This window comes from Cavia porcellus, unplaced genomic scaffold (genome assembly GCF_034190915.1).
Source record: "Cavia porcellus strain 051 isolate PalLab524CR breed Dunkin Hartley unplaced genomic scaffold, mCavPor4.1 scaffold_35, whole genome shotgun sequence".
Lineage (NCBI taxonomy): Eukaryota > Metazoa > Chordata > Mammalia > Rodentia > Caviidae > Cavia > Cavia porcellus.
In genome coordinates this window covers 3,089,123-3,109,085 of record NW_026947518.1, presented here as the reverse complement: position 1 = coordinate 3,109,085, position 19,963 = coordinate 3,089,123, and the positions used below count along the sequence as shown (strand labels likewise).

Here is a 19,963-nt window from a genome sequence, read left to right as displayed (position 1 = left end):
AACCAAAACTCAAAACATTTCTAGTCATGGAACATAAAATTCTCACCATATCTTTTGAACATTTTGGGGTTTTTTCCTGGAAAATTGTCATCTTTGTCCTGATTCTTCACTTGTGTATCTGAAAACTCATCCTTCAGCTCTCAGCATAGATATAATTCCCTTCACAGAGACTTTTCTGAGGTTTATATCAGATGATTTTCTTATGGAATTGTCAAAATATATTTCCCATAATAATTATCTTTCTATTTAATCTTTTTTCTTCAAATAGCAATGTTTGATTAAAAGCAAACCTAACTCTAAGAATTCCAAAATGTCACGATAAAATTTAATCATATGTAGAAAAAAGGTTACATTTTTAGAAATACTATATGTACTCCACCAGAAATAACTATTTCTGTGCTATCTCCTATATTTTCTCATAGAAATATTTTTAATGACACTTTAGTACTGCCATTCTATGATATCCTTAGTCATCACTCTTTCAATGCAAAATGTTTCAGGTTCCAAATAACCTATATAAAATTTTAGAAACATGAAAATAAAGGTTAAGTGAAAAGCAGCCAAATGAGTACTTAAAATAGGAATAATCAAATATCTTTTAAAGATAATTCTTTCATTTTGCATACCCAGAAAATAGGTTTTAGAATTTGTGGATTAAAATTATATTTATAAAATGCATATTGAAGCATATTTTATTACTGTCCCATACACTTAATACATATTAACAGAAAGTGGAATGTAATTTCTAATGTATTGCAAGAGGTAGAAGGCAATTAAGAGGCAATTTTGGGAGACTGAAAGTTGACATTCACAATCTATCATGGAGGAATTACAATTCCAACGAACTCACTTTAGGAAATTTGGTCAAAATAAACCATTGATAATTTCTTAAAAGATATTCCAAAGGCATTGCCAGAGGCTTGAATTCTTATAAATACAGAATTTATAAACAAAATGATGGACACTCTTCTAATACTGGAGAGCGCCCGGCGCCAAGACCAGAGACACCGGCGGAGCTGCCCTAGGCGGGCGCACCCACGCCTGTAAGCCCGCCGCCCTCCGCGACCTTCTCTTCCCGGATTGGTAGGCGGCTAGCGGCGGTGAGGCGGGCGCCTAAATCCGGGTCCTTAGACGTTCGTCCGGGACGCAGCGCTCGCCGTCCAGCCGCGCTTCCTTCACACCTGCTGGCATGCGTGTGGGCGCCCGCGCAGGGTCTGTAGGGGCCCGTGGGCGCGCGTGTGTGTGCGCTCGGCCCGGAGCGCGGCGGTCTGCTGAGGGTGCTTGTGTGCTCGCGCGTTGGGTGCTCGGCCCCGGGGAGCGACGGCGGGAGCCTGACTCCGCGCGCCCGGCCGGCTCAGGCGGGACTTGCGCCGCAGCCGCCACCGCCTCGCGTCCCCTGAGGGCCGCTGTCGTGCTGCGGAGAGCGCCGGGGCGGGCGGGCGGACGCCGCGGGGGCTGCGAGCGGCTGGTTGGCTGGGGTGGGAGGAGGTGGGGTGGGGGTCTAGAGGCGCGGGCGGGAGGGGCCGGGATGAGGGTGCAGGGCAGCGCGGAGGCGGCCGGCGTCGCCGCGCGTCCCTCCCGTCGGCTGTGGTGCTGTCAGCCGCAGAAGTTTTGGGCTCCCACTGTTGGGAATGGGGAGTGGAATAAAAGGCGTCTTTGCCTCCCAAATTTCTTGCCGAGAAAAAAGGCAGGGTTGAAGATGACAGAGGGTTGGGGGGGGGTCGCCTGGAAGATGGTGGCAGAGTAAATTGCAGCAACCCCCCCCCACAACGTTTTTCTGGAAATAAAAATTATTCTAGCTGAACCTTTAGAAGGAAATCCCGCCTTGAAGAGAGACGCGGAGGGTCTTGTTCTTTTGATTCTGGTTTGATTGTATAATAATAATGATATAATACTAATGACGACACTGCCTTTTATTTTGACCCCAGTGCTGTCAAAGCGTAGTTACAGCTGGGGATAAAGCCCTTGAAAATCTGATGTATGAAGAAGGAATACAGTTGCTCTAGGAATGGTCTTTATTTTATGAAGATATGTATTTTAGAATTAAAATTTGACAAAACGAGGCCTTTCTTCTTTTCCACTTTTCAGCCAATGCTCATAAAATGGGGCTGGCTATTACTGCCCGAATATGGAAGAATAAATGATTTTACCCGGTATAATTCTATGTAGTTAGTCAACCCTTTCTCTTTTCCTTTGACTTTCTCAACAGTTCTTAAAATGAAGAAGTTTAATTTCCGAAAAGTTTTGGATGGCTTGACTGCCTCCTCACTGGGCAGTGGCAGCAGCAGTGGCAGTAACAGCGGTGGGACTGGTAGTGGTCCCTTGCATCCAGGAGGGACAGCTGGAGTTCTGAGAGAGGAGATTCAGGAAACCTTGACTTCAGAATATTTCCAGATTTGTAAGGTAAATTGTGCATTGCTTGAGGCCTATTATTTTTTCATTATATTTCTGTGGAGAAACAAGGAAATAAAACATCACAGTAAGAATTGTTGAGATGCCAGCATCAAAGATCATTTTATCTCATAAATTTATGAGATACAAAATCTTCAAAATTATAAAAATTAAAAAAGCAAAAAATTAAAAATTTTTAGATATTTAAAATTAAAATTTAAAGTTCTCAAGGTGATTTACTTCAGCAGTGTTCTGGAATACATATTAAATGTTTTTTAAAGGTAAAGCAAAATAGCATATGAAATTTATAAATGAGATGTAAGGCTTAGAACACCTTACATAATAAAATTAAACTTACAATGCATTAATTGAGACTAAATGCTAACACAGGGAAAGTACATTAAAATAAATGTAATCATGCTAAAATTGATGAATATTTAGTCAAAAACAACAAAATTATGCAATTTGAGTGAATTTCATTGAATTAGAGTTTTGAAAATATTAGCTTATTTAATATGTAAAATGTTAAGTGGTACATGAAACAAACTACGTGGTATGGTTTATAGCTTTTGCTAAGACTTGCTGAAATTAAATGGTAAGCTTTAGGTGTTTGTGTCTAGAGATTTATGCTCATGGTTGGGATTTCTGTCATTACAAAAGTGTGAGGGCCATTCTTATATCTTTTCAACCACTTTGTTCCTACTTTGTGGGAGATGCCACAGAAGGCTGCTGACAAGTGCCTACACCTTGACCGTAGCCTTCACAGCCTGTGAACCCATATGCTGAAACATGTCTGTTAAGTTTAATCTACCACGTCTCAAGTATTCCATTCTACTAGTCCAAAATGAAATCAGATAGCCATTAAAAACAACAGAAGTGTTAAAAATGTGAGCAGTTTTCCTAGGCTAAAACAATGCTTTAATACCATTAATATATTTAATTTGATGCAATTTATTAATAGTATGTAGAATAAGCCATATAAATACATAAACCATCAAAAGAGGATATACGGTACATAGTTAATAATTACTCCATAAAATACATGAATAGTTTCAAATAAATCTAAGTTATTTCAAGATAGGAAAGTAAATTAATTATAATTGGAAGAGGGGAACTTATGGTCAGAAAATTGAAAGTTAAAAAATTATACTTCCAAAATATAGTGGCTTTTGATGTAGACCCATTTCGAGATTAAAAGAAAAGGAATTTAATATGGCAAAAATACAAATTTCTTGTGGTGAGATACAGTAGTGCCTTGGTTTATAATCTATTTGTTTCACAATTTTGGGGAAAATAACTGTGGTTGCATGGGTATAACCACGGAAGTAAAACTTGTGTGTGGAAACAAAGTTTGCTAAATGTTTTGTTTGCAAACCAAATTGTTTGCAAACAGAAGAATTCATATACTGAGGTATTATTGTATTTAAAAATCCATTCTCAGCAATTTCTAAGTATGTGTTAAATCATCAATAGTCACCATTTTTTAAAATGAATATACAGAACTTAACATTCTACCTAAATGAAGTTTGTGATTTTTCATTAACAGCCCTTTTTCGATTAACCACGAACCCCCACTTCCTGTGCATCAGCCTTTGTTAAATATCATTCTACCCTTATGAGATCATGTAGCATTTTTCTTTGCCTAATTTCACTTAACAAGTGAAAGTTCTTTTATATATTATAAATGACAGAATACTTTCTTGTGTAAGACTGAAAAGCGTTCAGTCACACACAAGCACACCCACATACACAGCACTTATGAATAATATTTTCATTATCCATTTTTCTATCAGTGAACATCTAAGTGCATTTCATGTCTTGAGTATTTTGAAGAATTCTGTAATCCATAGGAGAATACAGATCACACTTTCACATAACAGTTTAAATTTCTAGTCACATACCAAATAATAAAATTATTGGATCATATAGCAGGTCTAGTTTTATTTTTTTGAGAAACTTCCACCATGTGTTCGATATCAGTTTACATTCCTTATAACAGTGTGCAAGATGTTACTCTTCTTCACCTCTTTTGAACACTTCTTATCCTTGGTATTCTTGATAACAGTCATGCTGACATTTGTGAATCAGTATCTCCTTGTGTCTTCAATTTGTACTTTTCTGATGATTAATGACATTGAGCATTTTTCACAAAACTGATAGATTTTTTTTATGTTGTCAATTGAGAATATTATAACTTCATTTAATCATTTTATTCACATTATTTTTGTTTGGTTGGTTATTGAGCTGAAGTATTTTCTAGTTTTGGATGTTAAACTCTAATCACATGTATGATTTTTGCCCACTTCATATTTTGTTTACTCTAAATAAACTGCTTAGTTTTATTTTTGGTGCTTTAAAATTTTTAGTCTAACAATGAGTGTCTAAACTACGGATTATATGCTTTCTAGGAGACATACAGCTAAACAGGTCCCTATCATACAGTGACCTATAACTACAGCTTTCCATAGTATTCACAAACTTTTTCCTCAAATTTCTAAAAATTTTACGTTTTCGGACCTTTAAAACTTCATTTAAAATTTATTTTTATTTATTGCATAAGGAAAACACATAATTTCATTGCTTTGTAGATATCTACTACTCCGGGCATCAGAGGTAGCCATTCTTTTATGCGCTCTTGGAAATGTGCAAGGAGCAACTGTTTGCAAAAGCATAGATGTATTTCTTTTTTTTTTTTTTTTTATTTAAAGAAAAGGAAACGAAAAAAAAAATACATGGAGATTAAAGAAAAAAAGGGTAGAAAAATAATACTAAATTACAGACAAACAAAAGGTAAGAAATTGCCAGTTGATAAGTTACAAATTGTCTTCTTCGAAATGGCTGTTTAGGTTATAGAATTAAAGTATTTAGAATGACATTCAAAAAAGTGACCCTACAAACCATTCTGCTCTATGGCCGAACAAAAGCTCCGTAATATGATTATCAGTCCCACCTATTTGTTTTACATCTCTAAGAGGATAAGGTTAATCATATCAAAACAGAACAGAACATTAAAAAAAAATAAAAAACAATTTAAAGAAACACAGATTTCAAAGCAAGTCCACCGGAGATCTACCTTATCCAACTGTCTCTAGCCTCTTACAAATAGTTGTCCCTAACTTCACCCACTTTCTATACTTATTGCATATTATAGAACTAATCAAATCATTACAGGATGATGGAGTCTCTTTAGGTCCTCAAGTTCCAAATTAGGGAAGACATTTCCAACTACTTTCGCATCTCTCATTCTCTTTGTGATAGCCGTCCCCATCTCTGCATATGCTGAAGTTGAGCTGAAGAAACCAGTCCAGAGTCATTTTAATCAGCAAGCAATAGGTTGCTAGAATTTATATTATAATGCTACAAAATAAGCCTCGGGTTTTTCAGGTCTCTTCCTCAGAGTATTTGTTCCTATCCTCTCTGTATTATAGGGAAAACCAAGTCATAACAAGACAGCGAAACAATTTCCTAGATAAACATGCAATGGATAAGACTTACAAAACTATAATATAAATGATCTTCCGTAGCTACTATGTTTTCTCTTGTTATTTTCAATAGATTTGTCAGCAACACTGGCTTATTATAGTTAAATATACTATCACCTATTTTTATAAAAACTTATCTTTGACTGCATTGTAGTATTTGAGAGCTGTTACTGATTCATACCAGTATGGATATCCTTTACATCCTGTCATGCTCAGAGTAGTTTCCTCTACTTTTAGGGTTGATTCTAACACGCATACGGATTTCAAATAGGATCAGTCAAGGCCAACCAATAGTCTTATGATTCAGATACAATTAAGATCAGTCATAGTAAGACAATGTAAGTAATACAGGATTTCAGCTTAAGTCAATAGGAAAGTAAGGATGGTTACCATGGTATAACCTGCTATTTTTGGTTCTAGAGGTCTGTGTCCTCAAATCTGATATGAGTGGACAGACCAGAACAAATTTAATTCAATCTAAATATGGCACTAGGACTACTGTGTCTTTTAAATCGTTATACACCATTAGCAGTGACCTCTGCTTTTTTTTTTTTAAATATAGTTTCAGAGCTGTCTCTACCAAAGATTAGCTTACCGTCTCTGCCTCACGTCTGCTACTCCACTTTTCTGCTATAATTTGTCCACCTTATTCCCTCATTCCATGGTCTGCCCCGTACACTGAGGCCTCTCTGCCACTGTAGCTGTAATCCTGATATCTCTTCTTCTCTTTCTCTGTAATGTCCTTCAGCGCTCTCTGTAGGGTTGGATTGGTGGCCATGAACTCCCACAGTTCCTCCTTGTCTTGAAAGTATCTTATTTCTTCATTAATTTTTAGAGAGAGTTTTGATGGATATATGAACTTAGGTTGCATATTTTTTTCCTTCAGGACTTGGAATATTTCTCCCCACTCCCTTCTTGACTTAAGAGTTTGTGTTGATAAGTCTGCTGTTATTTTGATAGATTTCCCGTTATAGGTAACCTGCATCTTTTCTCTGGCTGCTTTTAATATTCTGTTTTTTTGGTGGATTTCTGGGATCTCGATTATTATATGCCTAGGCGTAGATCTGTTTTGGTTGTAGGTAGCTGGCGTTCTGTATGCTTCTTTTATCTGGATATCATTTCTTTTTGCTATACATGGGAAATTTTGCTTTAATATCTCTGTGAATATTTTTTGTATTTCATTTTTGGATGTTCCTGCTTCCTCACTCACATTCTTTATTCTTAGGTTATGCATCTTTTTATCATCTTCCAGTTTTAGAATTGCTTCTTTCTGGTTCCTTGTTATTTTTAAGAGGCTTTTTCTTTCACGTTCATAAGCCCTAAATCTCTCTTCAAGTTTCAGAAGGTTGTCTTTAGTTTCTGTCAAGGCATTTTGCCAATATTCAATGGAGTTTTTAATTTCCTGATTTTCTCTTTGGATCTGTTTCATGTATTCTAAGTTATGCTTAAATTCTTCAGATGCTTCTCTTTCTTTTCTGATTTCCTCAGTTCTTCCATCTGTGTTCTCTTGGGCAGGGCTTGTCATTTCTTTAATTAATCTCTTTATATCTTGCCTCACTTGGATCAGGAGTACATCTTTAAATTCCTCTATGAGATCATGTAAATACTTTTTAATTTCGGCTGATGCTGAGTCGAGCAATGGATGGTTACTGTGCTTGTTCTCTTCAGTGTTTAGTTCTCTTGGGTTTAATTTCTCCTGTTGAACAGCTGGAGATTTTTTTTTATTTTTATCTCTTGTCATGTTTCTGGTTTCTTTCAGACTGTCCTGGAGTTCTCTGGCCCTCTCCGAATTGCTTAGGGCCTTTCAGAAGCGTGCTGGCTTGAGTTTTTGCTGTCCTCCCCAATTTGCAGTTATCTGGGGTAGGCTGGGATGCAGGGGCGGTACAGTCTAGTCTCTAGCCTCTGTGTCAGTTCATAAATTAGGCTGTACTTTCTGGTTGTCACTGAGTTGTGACCATTCTGCATCCGCCCATTGGGCCCCAAGCAGAGGCCTGATCTAGCCCCAACAGCTCCTGCCAGTTCTCCCTGAATCAGAAGCAGCTGGGTAATGGCACAGGATTCTGCCCAGGTCCCAGCCGTTCTCTTCCAAACCTCTCTGTGATAGGAGCTCTAGAAAAGCAGATCTGCCCAAAACCAAGATGGCTCCCACTAAGTTCTCCATGCGGAGCTGAAGCCAGCAAGCAATCAGACTCTGCCAGGACTCAAGATGTCTTCCACCAGCCCTCCCTACAGGGGGTCCTGGTGATGTCCCCAAGCTGCGGTTTCAGCCGCCAGGCTAATATGTCTGCACCAGATTCTGTGTTATTGATTTCCCCGTGGTGGCGGGCCAGCTGTTCTCTGGCCAAACCCAGCCGCCGCGGGGTTTTCTATACTCACCAGAGTCCGGTGCAAGTCCCCGCTCCGGGACCGCCACACACCAAGCCGTCCACTTTTCCCCACCTCGCGGCTCAGCGCTGACTGGTCAGATTTCTGTGCACCGTTTAGATTCGAAACGCCAGAGCTCTGTACATCTGCTCTGGTGCAGTGGTGCAGAACTGGCTGCCGCCTGGAGTCTCGATCTGGGTCTCAGTTTCCGCAGTCCCCAAAAGCAACTCAGCTTTTCGTGTTGGGTCCACGAGTCTGTTCGTTGATTTAAGGGCGCGGGATTTGCAGCCTCCGGTCTCAGCACGACTTTAAATCCTCCAGCTGTACTGTCTTGGTTGATAAGAATCGCTATGGGTTTGTCTGGTCCTCTCCATGCTGTCTTTTTTTTTTTTTTTTTAGCTTTGAGTTTGAATTCTCTGGAGAGATTCTTCGCTCGATCCCCTAGCACGCCGCCATTTTCTCTCCTCTTTCAACATCGATGAACCTTCACTGTGAGCGTCTGATTATCACTGTGTTTCTCAGGAACTGTCTCATCATCCACCAAACTGGTCTCACCATGAGCAGCTCTTCACGCACACCTCCTACCACAGCCACCAGAATTCTCACTAGGATAGCAGTCTTCAGGGAAAAATGACACCTACAGAGTTGTTCATATGTTTGAGTGCATCATGCTGAGTTACAATGCTGAGAGGAAACTAAAGGGCATTCATCTGATAGGGTTACATTTTTAAAAAGCAGCAATTTAAAACTTCCTCCAAAGTACCCCGTCTGCCGCTAAATCATGTATAGGAAAGATCTGTCCAAGGCAGCCTCAGGATCCCACGCAAACTCTCCATAGATGTATTTCTGAGCTCCATATTCTGTTCAGTTAGCCTGTATTCTTGTTTTTATGCTAGTCAGTTTTTATTATAATAGCTTTAAAGTATACCTAGCATCAGTGTGATGCTTCTAGACACATACTTTTTGCTCATAATCAGTTTGGCTATTCCAGATTTTTCATGGAATTATGTACAATTCAAATTATATGTTATAGACCTACGTTGAATATCATTAGAATTTCAATAGTGATTGCAGGGTCTCTGAAGAGTCCCAGATGGGTAAACATGGCCATGTTACCAATATTGAGTTTTCAATGCATAAACGCAGGACATCTTCCCATTTCTTTGTTTATTCACCAATTTTTTTAATAGTGTTTTATATTTTCAAGTAAAAAGAGCTTCAAGCTCCTTGGGTAAACATATTCTTGAGTATATTTTTTCAGTTATTCTATATTGGATTATTTTCTTGATTTCTTTTTTGAATAGCTAGCATATGAAAAAATGCTACTTATTTTTGTATCCTGCAACTTTATAGAATTTATTTATGAGATCAGAAGTGTTGGGATGTAGATCCTGGGATATTTTTAGGCAAAAAATAGTATTTACATTATAGTGTCTTTAACATTTTTCTTACCTCCTTTGCATGTTTGTTTTATTGGGTCCTATTAGTTATACACGGTGGGAAGTTTTGACATATTTATTCATGTGTGTAACCTACACTTAGCAAGCTCACTCCCTCATGGATTCCCTGTTCCTCTCTTCATCCCCTCCTTGATTTTTTCCTGTAATAGCTTCCTTTATGCTTTCATATAAGCTTGTGTTTCCTTTCTAATTTTTTATTTTTTAGATTTTACATATGAAAGAAAACTTGAAAATTTGACTTTCTGAGTTTTGCTTATTTTACTTTATATAATTATCCCAGGTTCAGTTTGTTTTTAGAGATGACATTTTACTCTTCTTTATACCTCATTAATATCATTTTGTAACTATGCCATATTTTCTTTACTTATCCCTCAGTGGACATTTAAGCTGCTTTTATGATTAAAATATATTTGCAAGAAGCCCTGAAATGTTACTTAGTCACTCGCATTGGTATTCCTCCAGACTTCATGGTACACTCAATGCCGCAGAATTGATTCAGGTGTAAGTTCAAAGACTGAGGTCAAGAGTATTGTCATGTAGACCTTCATGCTTCCCACTCCCGCAGGTGCTGCCATGATAAGCATGCTTGGTTCTGTGCTGCAGAGGAAATGCCAGCCTCATCTTCCTACTTCTGGCTTCCTTTCTCAACCATCATATTGCAATATATTCTAATTGCTTTTCATTTAAGGAAACAAAATGCTGGGTAGAAGCATCAGTTGATAAAACCAGTATTTAATTTACAACAACATCGTACTTTGGGCAAAAGGAACACAGATGTGACTGACTACTTGGGGACTTGACAGAGTAAAGCTGTTTAATTGTTATTCACAACTCTTATACTCTGAAAATGGATTTTTATAATTCATTTCAAAGTACAACAGCTATCAATCTATGACAAAATGTCTGTCTTCTGGAGACTAAAATTGTCTCAATAGCTGTTGTCTTGTTCAGCTTTTAACTCTCATTATTCTATTTACTAAAGACAAGATGACCACTTTCTGACATTGATACAAAATACTGACAGTACAAGTTGAATGCTAGTGAATAACACAGCTGAGGGATGAAAAACATAGAAGATCACTGGCAAATGCCACTTACTCTCTATTGATTGATCAAATGCATGTGTTCACTGTGATTATATTGTGCATCCACACAGACAGTTGCATTATATTGTGCATCCACACAGACAGTTGCATGTCCTATCTAAGATAAACCTTCCAGCATGAAGGGAGAGTTTCAAATGTGGAAATAGCTAAGTAATACTTACAGTTCATCTTCCATTGTGCTAGAAAAACACTGCTCCATTTCTAAGCTGCAATGGTAATGAGCAACATAATTATTCTTTTTTCATTTCATTAAGATGCCCTAATTATCCTGCAGTCCCCAAAGGGAATTTCTTCTAGATTTCAGAAAAAAAATTTCTCTTTGGGAAATTCATTCATTCATTCTCTCTCTGTGTCTGTCTCTCTCTGTTTCTCTCTCCATCCATCCCTCTCTCTATCTTTCTCTTTGAGATAGGGTTTCCCTATGAAGCCTAGGCATGCCTTGAATTCATGATGTTTACAGGCATGTTAGGAATTATATTGACTATGAAAATTCCACTTATTTTCCAAATATTTAATTAAATTTTTGTCTACCAGTCAATATTGGAGTGTTTGTTCCATGAAAATCATAATGAAGAAACTTAAGACCATGTATTCCATATTTATGATCTTAAAAAATAGACTAAAACATACATGTGTACATTCATGCGTGAACACACATTCATACGTCTGGAAAATGTAAAAAAAGAAACAATTTTATAACAGACTCTTGGAGAAATAATCAGCTTCTTTCATTAGTTTCATTGCCTCCACACTCACAAGGTTTCACTAGAGATTCTTACAGATGTTTACATCCTAGATTTAATAACATAATATAAATATAAAGTAAAATGTTAATTAAAAGTGCATTTTACATGCATTTTAATGTAAATTTTATTAGATTTGTGTTATGGTAAAATACCTGACACAGGCTGTTTATTAAGAAAAAAGTTTTTGGGGCTGGGGATTTAGCTCAGGGGCATAAGCACCTGCCTTGCAAGCAGGCGGCTGTGAGTTTGATCCCTGGTACAGATAAAAAAGGAAAAGACAAAAGAAAAAAAGAAAAGAATTGTTTTTTTTTTCACTTCACTGTTTTGAGTTTCAAAGTCCAAAGAGCACGTTTCCATGGCAAATGTGGCTTCCTGATCGCATCACCTGGTAGAGCTGACCAACGGGTAGAAGGTCTTCTGAGAGCAAACAAGGGATTTCACCTCGAACAGGTAGCATAAAGAATAATGGCAGCTATTAGCAGCTATTAGGCTAGGCATTTATCAGCTACTCCATGACATGAACCAATGGGTGCCAGAACTGCCTCTGAGACACACCCTATAATCTAGGGAATCCTCACCGAGTGCCCCCTCTTCAGGGTTCCACACATACCCTCACACCCCAACCCGGGAACCAAGTGCTCATTCGCAGTGGACCCTTGGGGGACCATCAAGAGGCACACAAGCCACAGCACAAAATGATAGTGACTTTTTAATTTCAGTGTCTTTATGTTTAAAAACTATCACAAAGTTATTGTCTGAGTAACTCTGAGGCTAATCACAAAATAAGGTGAAGAAGTTATATTGAAGAAATTAACACATGTAACAACTATGAATCTTTCCATCATCTTTATTTTCTGAATTTGATTCACTGTCATGATTTAGATCTAGAATCTGCCCCACTCCAATAAAACTCATTTTTCCAGAGGTGGGATTTGAGGAGGTGATTGGGTCATGGGAATGTTATTCTCATTAGTAGAGATAAATTCATAGCTGAATGTGCCGTGAAGAGAGGTTCGGATGGAAGATACAGGCCTTGGACCATAACGTGGAAGCCTGTGTCTCCCTGTGTCTTCCCTCACCTTCTGCTTCCTGGGTGCCATGACCAGAGCAGCTTTTCTCAGTTCACCCTCTGCCCTCAGGCCCTTGGGTTTTTTTCTTGAAGGGGCCAACCATGGGCTGCAACCATGACCTATGAATAAGCCTCCCTTCCTTTATTTTGTGAGTGTCAGATATTTTGTCACCATGGTGAGAAAAATGCATCAGATATACACAGCATTACAATCTTAGCCTAACAAAATGTGAGAAACACAGTACAATCTAGACAAGCAGTTTATAGTCACTCATTATTCCAGTGCTCACAAAAAAGAAACCTATTTTGAATTGTTTATATACAGTTCTATCTTAAATATATTTTAGTGAAGTGGCCATCAAAATGTACAAAACTCTACCATATGCCCATATTGAATATCACGGTGAACTAAATGCCAAAATTCTACTCTTTGGGAAAGAACCTATTAGAGACTGTTAACCCTTTTCTTCATACTATCTCTTTCTACTCTTCTAAAACAGAATAGTTTATATGTTTAGGAGTGCAGTGATTTTCCAATTTTATTGTTGTTTATTGTTGTTATTATTATTGTTGATTATTATTTATTGTTTAAGAATTATCCCTGCTGGGCATATTTTCATATTAACTGGGAATAATTTCTCAGATTTAAGGAAGGGGTAGGGAAGCTGCCAGCTTGTATAAGAAAGGACTTTGAAGTCAGACATGGTGGCACACTCCTATAATTCCAGCACTGGGGAGGCCAAGGCAGAAGGATTGGGAATTTGAGACCAATTTGGGTTACATAGTGAGTACAGAGCCAGCCTGAACTGTAGCTTTTATGACTCTAGTCCTAGGATTCGATAATTTATTAAAAAACATTAAAAACATTTTGAGAAGTGCCTGAGAAAAACAGACTCACATATTTTAAGTCACTGTATACTAAACTAGAATTATATACATGTGTATTTATATGTATATGTGTGTACTCAGTGTATCATAGGTATCTTCCTTTAAAGGAAATAGACTGCATGCATGTCAGAATTAATAAATTCTGTACATCAAAGGATACAGGATGGGAATGAAGTCTACAGGGTGAGAAAACATTTGTAAGTCATGTTTCTGATAAGAGGTCAACATAGAATTTATAAGTAGTGTTTATAAAATGTAAGAAACACAGTAGAGTATAGAGAAGCAGTTTATAATCACTCTGTGTTAAGCAAACCAGGAGTGATAAATAACTACAGTGAAGATTTTCCATTAGCTAATTGCATGTTCACGAATATTGATACAGTTAAATGACAGAGAAAATGGACACATATTTAATTTCAAATAGTGGTACATAAGAAAGCCTTGTGGAAGGCAACTGGGGTGAAGCCAGTGCCCTTTCTTGCTATGCAAAATAGTAGCTCCTAAAATCTAGCTTCACAAATCTTAACAGGATGGAAATTTTCAGTATTTATATGGAAGGATGTTATTTTCAGAATTCACAACTAGATAACAAATCAATAGCATTCTTACTACAGTGCTTAGTATCCATGCAACAGGTTTTAATTCCCTACTGAGGTTTACACATGTTGTAGAATAACTAATCAGTTTCTGTCATGGTCCACATTGCAGAGTCTCTAGGGAAGCAAGTGGGAGATATTTACTGGTGTAGCAAAGGTAAGATTTAGGAAGTTCAGTCTGGAGCACATGACATTATAGCTTGTTTCTAGATGTTTCCCCAAATTCTCATGCCAATGGGGAATTTTGGAGGTGGCTGTGTCTAAAGTGTATAATGCTGGAATTACGATTATATGGTTACTGAATTGGACCGCTGATTGGTTCATCATATTTCTGGGTGAGATTAAGGGTGTCCCAACCTGGAGTGAGTGCTACCCTCTCTAAGGGTAAGTAGGCTAAAGGCTGATAGCCTAGATAAAATATAAGAAAGTGGGCTATAGCCATCGCTTGTTGGTTGCTTGCAGCTTACTGCCTGCTCTTGTTTTGCCCTAGTCTGTTTCTCTCTGTGATGCCCCTGTGCCAACACCACCCTGTTTCAAAGCCAGTCAACTATGAACTGAAACTTCTGCAAACTATAGGCTAAGTAAATCTTTCCTCCTCTAACTTTGGATGTTGGATATTTTGTCTCAAGCATGAGAAAAGTCACTAGGATGTGGCTATAGGAACAAATAGAGTTAAAATTGAGCCAAAGCCACGGGTGACAGGTCCCAAAAAATGTTGAAAATACACATTAAACTACTCCATCATTTCAAATTTTGTCAACAAGGTCAACCAATTTAATATTATCACCAAAGAAACAAATTTGTTCTTGCATACACCAATTTATCTTTGTTTTCCTTTTTTCATCTACACTTGAGTGTAGATCGCACTCTGTGTCCAGCATTGATTCCTATTTACTGTACATTCACAGCCAAAGCTCTTTAATAGTACTGGGAAATACATGCAGCTCTGCCTATGTAATTGTGTTCCTTCTCTGCTTTGATGACATCAGATCTCCTTGCCTTGTTTATATCCTCTGTTTCCACTCCCATGCCCTCCCCTTGCTTTGGTTCCTTTCCCTTTCCTTTTCTCATCTTTTTCCTGGTATGCATTTGCATATGCACCAGTAAAATCAGAGCTCCATAGAATTAATGGCCACAGTGTCAGCCTTCAACTCAAAAGTCAGTTTTCTAGAGATTCTAACATGGTGGGAAGTTTTCCACATGATTTTCTCATCTCTAACAAAACCCTAAGTGCTTTTGTTTTTCATTTTTTCCAATTATCTAATCGTGTGACAATAATCCCCCAATGCACAGGAACATATCAGTTAAAATGAGTTTTGTTCTGTTGGTACAAGTGTATGGGCTGAGCAAATCTTTTGCTCCAGCTGAGGCTGACTAGCTGGTATTCAGCAGGGACCTGGTCTCATCTGTAGGATTTAAGAGGCATTATTGCCTTCTAATCTGAGAGTAGATGGTGCAATGGCAGAAACGTGAACTGCGCCCCAGTGCATCTCCAGGTGTCCTCAGCTGCTCTGGGAATGGACAGTTTAACCTAAATACTCATGTAGTCAGGCTTTATATGTAGGTGCTAAGGGCTGCCAAGAGCAGATTGTACCCCACATTTGAGTTATGGCCCTGATGTGACATTCTTCCTACTGCAGCCAGATCCAAGATGCTAGAAGTAATTCTCCTTTCTTCAATGTGAGAATTCTTAAATGTGTTTTAGTCTCACATTGGCATCACAATTTTTTCATTTTATTTCATTTAATTTTTCTTATTTTGAAAATTGAGCATCAACTAAGTCAACGACATGTAAACTCACAAAACTAACAAGTAGTGAGCACGGGCTCCTATTACTGTTCTCTTTCCCATCAAAGCCTATGTGTCACACATTCCCTCTGAACTTTAGACTCCTTTTTTCAACTACTGACATGTAATTGTGTAAATTATAAAATCTTCTATCTGAACACAGCTTACAAAAAGGGAATTAAAATATTCAAGGACACACAGGCCTTAACATTTGCTTGCTTCATAATTGGATCTTTTACAATGATATTTTGCCTTCTCTTTGCAGACAATAGGGAAGATTCATAAAATTCACACTTCTCTGTAGTACTAATTTGATTCAATGATTATTTGCTTATAAATTTGTCTCCACTGTTAGGTAATAAATTATTTGAGGACATTTAGTAGCACCTAAATCTCTAGCTTTAATCACGGTGCATAATACAATTATATAAGAAATAAGTAAATAGATATAGTTGGAGTAGGCTTAGTTAAATCAGCTTAATCTACCAAAATGGAAAGATATTTAATGTTATTTCATATACTCTTTGGATTCTGAAATTCTGAAGATGTGTGTAGACAAATAATTCATCAAAAATTATTAGTTATAAAGCAGTACTTCATTGCAAATGATATCTGCTTCTAACCAAAAGAATATTTTAATCTTGTTCTTCAATATTTTCAGCAAGATTAACTTATTTTAGAAAATAGTTACTTTTAAGACATAGCATACATAAGAGTTAGTTCATTGTTCAAAAAAGAAATGATAAAGATAGTTTAAGTAAACAGCATTTTAAACCTTGACTTATGCTAACCAAAAAATGTTTGCTCTCATTTATAAATACAGTTGTTCAAATTTTATCTCTTTTAACTCACAGAACAGCTACTATGAAAGGATTTCAGAGTACTAGGTAACAAATCTTGGATTTTGTGTGTGTTTTCCTTTGGTACAATAATACAATATTTAGATAACACTATCATGTTTTTTTTTAACATGATATACATTTAGTATTCTGAGAACAAAACATCTGAAAAATCAAGTGAATTTTTGACTGATGGCACTTGATCTGTAATTGACTGCTTTTACCATTCCAATCACTGGTGACTGTATAAGCTCCTGTAAAGAAAAGGAAATATATTGCTCTGCTGTACATGTATTTTTGTACTAGTACAAAACATACAATTTTAACATATATGCTACTGTAAAGTATTGTTCTAGTTTACAAAGTTAAGTTCAAAGTGAATGTCACATCATTATCAAAATTATTTTCTTCTTTAAAAAGTTTTATTATATATTTGCAGTACAAAATGATCACATTCAGTGTGGGAATTGATATATATATATTACTTAACACATCTCATTTATTTTTCCCCTTCCTCTCCACTTGCTCCTTTGTTATGGTCTGCATTAGATTCATATATTTAGAGCATGAGTCTTTATAAAGTTACTTATCATACATAGGGATAAAAAAACAAAGTAGTAGGCTAAAAATCATAAATGTATAAGACAATTTACTAAATCAAGTTACATTGTTTTGGATTATAGTAACTTTTTTCTCTTTTTGCATATATTTTTCATTAGTCAATGACTTATATATTCCTGTAAGCCTAATATTCATTTCTTCCTCTTCAATGATATCCATTTAATAAGTTTAACAACAGTGATGTTTGTTCCAGAAAATTATGAGGCCATCATAGCAAAAGGTGTAGGTAAAAATGTAGCGTATGAGGTAATTATAGTGTCAAATGCAAAGAAATCTAGTAGATTAATATTTATAATAAAATTTGAACAAATATATCTGAGGGATGGATTTACAGACCAACTTTAGAGGACTTTTCTAGCATGTACAAGTTCCAAGGTTTAATTACGTGCACCATTCAAAAATATTTAAATGCATTTTATAATATGATGAAATAGAAATCAATGAAAAGTATGTTGTTGCATCAAAGATAAAACTACATACATCTTAAGGAATAACTTTCTTCATTTCACTTTATTTTAATATGTAAATGTACACACTAACATAGTACCCTGTGATTCCATGGTACCCTGTGATTCTATAGTTTTTCAGAGTTTTGAAATTTGTTATTTGGTGCGTAAGAATTAGAGTTTTTCCAGAAAAACATCTGGGAGGAAGGAATTAGTGAGTGACTAAAGCATTCCAATCAGTGTTCTGTAAAAAATCAGTACATTCTGAATTTAAGAAATGTCTCTTTGATTATTGACACAATTCAGAGGAACTTAGCTCTCAGAAGTTTAATTTGCTCATATCATTCTATAGGAAACAGGGCAATCTGTCCTAATGATTCACCTCCAGTCTCCTTTGTGTAATGGTAATGCAAAGATAACAATAGCAAAAGGTTATAAAAATACCCAGTTTTCAAGAATGATGTAAGTGTTTACTTCTATGTATGTCAGATACATTTGATTGTGACTGTTTACTGTAACTTGCTGCATAGTTGAAACTATTATTTGTAGATATGAACTTAAACTCTTAGATTTGTATTTATTTGGTGACAATATTCAACTGTTCTAAATTTATTAATATAGAAAATATATCATAGAATTTTTTTGGGAGAGATTCTGTACTGGATCAAGGACTAACAAAATGAATTAGGCTGACTGGTACTTACTACTTCTCAAACATAGAAAAATAATGATCTATAAAGCTAGATTTCACCATTTACAGATCTGAATCTGGAGCTGTTCAAAAAGCAGTAAGTCACATTTTAAACCTAAATGTTATTTAGATTGAAAACACATAAATCTATGCAATTTTATATAGAAGAATCCTAAAGGGAAACTGCCAAGTAATTATTTTGGTGACCATGATGTGGCACTAAATGTGACCTGTCTTCTAAATTTGTACATTTTACACACAGGGAAAATGAATTGCTACCCAGTTATAGGATGATGAAAGACATTTCACTCACTTGCACAAACAGAAAATCAACAGGAGTGTGATTAACAGAATCTCTGAAGACTTTACATTTTAATCAGATCATAATTATTCATCCAAATTTCTGCAAACAAAAGTTTTTGCCTATGATATACAGGGTTCATGAAAGAAACATGGTATTTTGAGGAAAATATAACGGTATTTAAATGTAAAATACTAAAGCAAGATAAGCAAATTAAGATACAGACTTTGAACCTTTTATGTAATTGAGAAATATAATTTTATTAGCTGTGGTTTGGAAGAATACTCACTTGATATGGAGTGATTGTAAAATATTGATTCTCAAAAGAAAAAAAATACTTCATATAAATAATTCACTAATGTGAATTAAACATATTAATTAAGCATATTAAACATATTCATTAATTAAGTATATTAAACAAACTTTTTCAATACATGGCAAATGTTTTGAACATAATTATTTTGGAACCTTTATATAATCTTCAACCTCTGACAGATACCCTTTTATCTCAATGATAAGAATAAATTTAGTGACTTTTTATGTAACTTTCAACAAAACATTTATAATTAAAAACCAGTGTATATTTAAATAATTTATTCATTTTCAATTCAGTTCCTTTATGTGTAAAATGGGAGTGTCAAAATTTGAAGCAACTATGAAAATTATCATATATTCTTCCCAGGATCAAAAAGAACCTCAGGCCTAAAGCAGAAACCCTGAAAGAAGTTTTATATAATAATTTTTCTTACTTTAATGGAGAAAAAATATCCTCAAGGCAAGTCTCTAGCTTGAACCACATATCCCTCCTGAAAATTTGAATTCTTAGGTTGTAAACTAAAAGGAAAGTGAGTCTGAAGACTTTTTTTTTGTGGAATAACTCTCTCAAGCCAGAGTTAAAAATATAGAAAACCTACATTGGAAACAGGAATAAGTGGCCATGATAAAATATATGACAGTGCCATTGTGTTGTCCCTAAGAAAAAGAATTTGTAGTAATCTGGAAAGGATAATTTGGGAAGGGCTGAAATATTTCTTATAGAGAAAATTTTAGTCATGAAAACTAACTAGTTAAATAGCACATCCATGCTTCTGACCAAGCTGTTACATTGTGATCATACCTGTGTGTAAAATAAAATTAATGATTGCATTTTACTTACCTTAAATGATAATGTACAC

The 19,963-nt window shown here is 36.1% G+C and overlaps 1 protein-coding gene across 2 annotated transcripts in view; it reads left to right on the top strand.

Annotated features, from left to right (window-relative positions):
* Positions 1-1,068: 1,068 nt before the first annotated feature.
* Positions 1,069-19,963, top strand: part of LOC101789052 (histone H1.8-like) — a 109,515-nt gene continuing 90,620 nt past the window's right edge. For both annotated transcript variants that reach the window (XR_010045576.1, XR_010045575.1), the window contains exons 1-2: positions 1,069-1,212; positions 2,210-2,403. The gene's annotated coding sequence lies outside the window, so the exon portion shown is untranslated. The remainder of the gene's footprint in view (positions 1,213-2,209; positions 2,404-19,963) is intronic.